A 6,621-nucleotide genomic window follows, 5' to 3' on the forward strand; every position below is an offset into this window, starting at 1 on the left:
TTTGCAGAAAAACTGGTGTGGCTGTCTGCCCCCCCCCCCCCCCCCCATTTCACCAGCCCTGCCTTAGGCCTAATACCTATTGGCATAAGTTCTCATTTCACAGCAATGTTGATTAGAGAACAAGTTACAGTTAGTTTAGTTGTAAGATTTTATTTTGGTTCATCGCTGCATGACCCCAGTCTTGTTTCGTAGCCGAAGAACCAAATCCTGTAACATTGATGTAGCCTATACATATTGGAGAAAGTATGTTACCCAGTAAAGAGTAGTTGCGATAAAAATTGAGACTGATGCCTTCTATCTCTCGTTTGGTTTCATTAATGTGTTTTTATATAGTCAGGAATGCCTCGTATTGGTTCGTTTGTGTGAGCGTGTGAGTGTGTGTGTGTGTGTGTGTGTGTGTGTGTGTGTGTGTGTGTGTGTGTGTGTTTACAGTATCATGACATACTTCTCGCACAATACCGACCCAGGGAAAAAAAGTGTTATAATAATGAGGGATAGTAAGGGCACTTCTAAATTTTGTAATACCTTTATTTGTACAATTACGTTTCTGTCTATTCGCAAGTTGCAGTCCTTTGGTATGATTGTGTCGGAAATTGTGTAAAAATTGCCGAAAATTACAATTTGGGAAGTTTCAAAAGTGATATACCCTATGCATCTGCAGTCTCAAATTATAACACTCTATCTTAAACTTAAATGAGAAATCGAGTCCGAAAATAAGTTAGTTTGATAAAAAAGAGTAAAATCTTACTAGTTCAAATGTAACAATTTGACTTAAATCGGATGTAAAAAATACAAAAGTTATGACATGTATGACATTTTGAAATGTTTTTTTTTTTTCAAAACAGTTCTAGTACAGTGGATATGAATATGCAAATGAGTGAGCTGACTTTGCCATTACCTCACAATTTTCCATTGATCGTGTGCTAAAAATGACGAAAATTCAATTATTCTGTCATTGCAGTCTGAAACAGGATGTTATTCCTGGTTAAATAACTTCAGAATAGTGATCAGTTACATATATCAGGATTTGAGCCTCGCGGCATAATTGCGTTTGAATGAAAAACACTGGAAATTTCAAAATTTGAAGTCACAACTATATGGCAAGGTGTGAGGGGATGACATGCTCACTTTTCCATCTGCATATTGACCTTTCAACACTGTTTCCTCAAAAGTTAGTGAAACTTCAAATTGCCGTAACTTCATTTCGATCAAAATTTTAACTCTTGAACTCGTAATTTTTTATTCTTTCTTAATAGCAGACTAGCTTATTTTTGGAGTGGATTTCCCCTTTAATAATTCATACAAATACGTAAGTGTTATCTATGTTTGTGTTAAATCTTTTTCTGTGATTTCTCGTCAACTGCGTTGTGTTTGCGGTCATTCCTGCCTTCTTCCAGACCGAATGTAAGTCCTGTAGGATGCCTCCTTTTTTTCTCACAATATGTGTGATGTGAGTTGTGATGCGTGAGCATGTGTGTGCGTATTAAAGAGGAAAGCTGTGTTCATCGATGATGGTGATATCCCCCTGGATATCAACGAAAATTTGGATGAGATTTCAGATTTATTGTTTACTTATTATCTCTCATACATGATACAGGACATGTGTGTGTGTGTTCTTTTTTTTTTACATTTTCACTTTTACATTCAATCAATTCCAAAGGGCAATATAAAAACCTAGAAAAGTGATAGTAACGAATCAAAGTAATGCATATGAGTATATGTGACCCTGCACCTCAAAACAAACAAAAAGTCGCCAGATATTAATTTTTAGTTCAGACCATATTCTGAAAGAGCAGACTTTAAGCTTTAAAATGATGTATAACTCAAATCAGATGGACTCTCCGAACCTATCTAAATATTGGAAAGAAAGCACAAACTCAGGAAAAGTGTGAACTGAGAAAAGAGGCTCTGAAGTACAGTGTCTATGCAAGCGCTTAATCTTTACAAAACCGTACTGGCTGTGCGATGAATAGGACTAAAAACAGTAAGTAAACCACCAGAGTAACAACAATGAAGGGATTATCAAACTAAGCTGAAAGTAAGCATGCCTCATTACCACATTCTGTCAATTATTAATGCCAACTTTCAAAGCAGTAACACTAGCCTTTCAAAAGTTATTATAGTTGAAAGTGAAGAGTGTGGACAAGGTTTTTCAAAAATGAAAAAGGGATTCTAAAGACACGCCTAATCACACTATTCTACCAAAAATGTTCGAGATAAACTGCTAGAAAACACACTTTCCTGTCCGTTTTATGATACCAAATTTTAGCATAATGTAAAGGAAGACCCGCTCTTTCAGAAAATACGAAAAAGTCAAGTTCTGCTGGATTGACCCATTTCACTTATTTTCAGTCCTCACGCAAAATCAGTGGGTGCGACTTTTTGTTCGTTTTGAGGTGCACGGTCACATATACACATATATTCATATACAAATATATATGTATAAATACATGATATATATCTTATACACATTCACCCCACATTTATGCATAAGTAAATTAATGACACAAACTGACATTAAAGTAATCTTTATTTCATACATCATATGATCATCATACACATCAGTAAAATTATGTATCTTAACTCCTATATCAAAATATTCTAAGCATTTTAGATTCACTTTGAGAAAAAAAAAACCGGCTACGATATAATAATGCCGTGTGCTGTGCTTTGAATGAAAATCAAATATTCAAAATGTGTTTATGAGGGTCAATCAAGCAATCACCAAAACAAAATAGTGACTGTTTTGTCGGGATGTTTTATGTATTTTTTTCTTTCTTTTTCTCAATTCTAGTATCCATTGCATCTGTTCAAAAGCTTGCCTTCAGTGGGCTGTAAATTCAATGTGCAGACAGGCAACTTATCTTTTTATGCAATGTGTTGAACTTTTCACAGATCTTAGAAATTATCAAACTTATTTGAACATACATGTATTGCATGCGCCATGTTAGACTTCAAATTAATGCCTTTAAACGAGTCAGGAATATAGAAATGTTTGAAAGCATGTTTGTTATAATAAGAGTTCTTCGAACGCGTTACCACCTGCTTCAAATGCATTTTTCGTCACATATTTTAGAATATTTTGCCAGGTTTGCTATGCGAAAACAAACGAATTAGAGAGATTGATAAGACTCAAATAACGGTATTTTTTCTCCTTTTTTTTTCTACGTGATCAGCATAAAAATCAAGTCCGTACATTATATCTGAAAAAGATATATAATTATATCCACAGATACATGCACTCATATTCATGAACGCATTTAATATGAGTGCATCCATTTCAAAGGTCTGCATGTGAAAGTTGATCCCTGTATCCGCGTACACATTAATCGCGCATAATGGCTATCAATCTGGTATCGTGTGCATTTAATGGAGGAAGTACAGTGAGATTATTCACGTCAAGGAGTCTGAGAATGACAAAAGTCAACAAAAACCGGTAATATGACGAGCAGTGAAAACAAGAGCAGTTAGACATGGTATGATACAACGATAAAGCATCATGTCAATAGAGAGGGAGAAACAGTGTAGGATTTAAGAAGCTACATGATCTCAGACATGCAATGTTTGGTTTCCCATCATGACATAACTCGTCCATTAAAAAAAAGGCATTAATGTCCCTTTGACATTACCCTATTAACCAAATTTGAATCGTATTCGTTTGTGTCATTTTCTCTATTTTTTTTTCTTTCATCTGCCATACTGAACTGAATAAAACGGCGCACGTTATTAAACATTTCTTTATAGATAAGCCTAGGCACTCTTAAATCAAAACATATAATCGATTTTAAATGTCCTTAATACACAGGCTGCCATAGACTTGCAGTTGAATCCTACTTTAAAATCAATTGTAACTCACCATGAAACAGGGCCCGGGTACAATAAAGATCTGGCCACCCGATTCTGATTACGGATAATGATTTGCATCATTGAATCAATAATACATTGCATTAATTCACCTCCAATTTACATTGAAAAGCCTTTATGATATGTTCTTCTTTTATATTCTTTTTCAGATCAATACATTTCGTAGTAACTCTCTTTTGTGTTGACAGCTGTAAATATGTAATAGTTTTCAACATGTTGGTTTGTAAATTCAGTATATCCTGAGTCATATTTATATATATAAATATATATATATATATATATATATATATATGATATAAATACATTTTTATGATATAATTTCTATCATGAAATTAGAATCATCTCGGGTAAAATGTAAGAACCAGGCGTCATCAAAATCAAAAAAAAAATCGTGGCAGTTTGGGAAGCGGGTAACTGAATGACACATCACAATACGCGGACTAATCTTGTGGATCTTATCATGTGAGATGCCTCTTTCATATGCACTTATCGTCCAGTGACTCCATAAAAGCCAGACATTTTAAATGCACGCATGGTACCGACCCTGATTTGATACTAGCTTCGTGGTAAACGAGGCAGAGAAGTTAATGTTTGGAGATTGGCGTATTTTTCAACTTCTCCCATTTGTCATAGAGATACTTGAGAGTAGGTGTGAGGAAAGCAATCAACCAATGCAGATTTTGTTTCTCTTCGAAATATTTATATTCATGTTATCATATTCAAGCGTATTAATCAACTACTCGTAAAACTATGTAAATCAAAAATAATGACTTTGGGTTTGATAGGTCTCGCCTCACTTATGTTCATTCGTGATATAATTGCTTAATCAATCGATTGATTGATTGATTGATTGATTGATTGATTGATTGATTGATTGATTGATCTATTTATTTATTTTTATATTTTCAAATCATACAGGAATCTTCTCATAATGATTGACAGCCGAGTATTGGTGCTGTTCGGGCTTCATTTCATATACATTCACCTCGTTGGTAAGCAATCCTTTCAGACTTAGTTTATTTATTTTCCATCAACACTGTACATTTTTGTTCATTTCAATACGTATTTCTGTGTACATCCTGAAAGTCTGAATCAACAGGATGAAAAGACCTGAAGAAAAGACCTGCTGAAACTTTCAGTGGAAATTCAAGAGTGGGCATGAAAGTCCTCAAACTCATGGAAATAATTATCTTACTGTTTCATTTAGTTTGATCATTTTGATGTATATCATACCATCGCATCAATTGCATTCTTCATCTAAAATATCAATTTCATTTATCCATTATATCATATCAGGAAAAACTTAACGAAAATGACGTTATATCATCTTTTTCCTGTGCAATATAATTATGTGATTGCGAATAATGGATATAAATGTATTATTCAGGCAGACACAGTAGACATTTATCCCATAAAAGACATTTCTTCCGACTTTTTCCATAAAAGACATCCCATAAAAGACATTTTGTTCGACTTTATTGAGATCTAACAGTCGATCTTCCTACATTTCCTTTTCAGCTGGAATGACGTTGAACCTCGAGGTACCCTCGCCTCTCCGGGCTGGCCGTGAAGTCACCGCGGTTTGCACAGGAAATGATGTATCAGGCTCGGCTGTACCAACATGGTTTCTGAATGGAGTCAATATCACAGACGGCTTCACCACCACTAGCGAAGTCTTTGTGGAAAATAAAGTAGAACCTACATGCGGCACTAGATAGAATGATGACTTTTTAGGCAAGGATCTCTGAAATATGTTATTTTTAGAACCCTAAGATGCTATCTGGACCAAGTTGATGTCGTAGTTTATTCGAACAGAATTTTCGAAAGAGCGTGAAAATCAAGACTTTTAGGCTTAGTTTTCGTTGCAAATTTCTGCTCCTTGCTTCCGTGTGGTCACATCTTGGCACAGGGGTATATCAGAATTAAGTAGACGTGATGCAAGGGCTGGATTGGATTTGTTCCGTGTTACAGCACGAAAAAAAAAATCAAACATACACACACACGCACACACACACACACACACACACACACACACGTATATGTGTATATATATATATATATATATGTCCATTAATGAATAATGACATGGCGTTATAGACAATGCGCTTAGATGAGGGAGAGATGTGATGCATTCTACGAAATATAGAGACAAATGACAATTAAACTGATGTTTTTTTCTGCCCTTTATTTACTATCGTATCCTAGAGATGTAGTCTCACTCTAATTTCAACAGATCTTTTTTTTTCAATTCAATTTCAATATCTACATCGAGGGCAAAGAGAGAGGACGCCTAAAAAAAAGTGAATCTGCTAACTCCGACGGAAGTCACCTTTCACCTAGTGCGATACCCTCGATGGGTACGCTCACATCTATTCCGAGGGCAATGCATTCATTACACATAACATGATTCTAAAAGACGAAGAAATACATCTTCTATCCACACACAGCTATAGAAGGCAAAGATTTGACAGATTTTAGGAGAGAATGAGTGTAATTTTCGTCTTCCATACATTAGAGCCGAGAAGAGAGAAAGGGAAGAAAGTTTACAGACTCTCAACGGACACTCTAATTTGTGTGTAGATGTAGGGAGAACATGAAAATTAAAGAAAAACTACTCATAAACACAATTTAGGAAGAAAACATCACTAGGACTATAAATGAAACCCTAATGTACCCTCATAATAATGATTTCGCTTACAGATTAGAAATAATTGATGAAATGAATTAGAAAACGCACCTCTCAGTTCATGCCCACAA

This window comes from Diadema antillarum, unplaced genomic scaffold, assembly GCF_040938485.1.
Source record: "Diadema antillarum isolate AM-2024a unplaced genomic scaffold, OU_Dant_1.0 seq00002034_RagTag, whole genome shotgun sequence".
Classification (NCBI taxonomy): Eukaryota; Metazoa; Echinodermata; class Echinoidea; order Diadematoida; family Diadematidae; genus Diadema; species Diadema antillarum.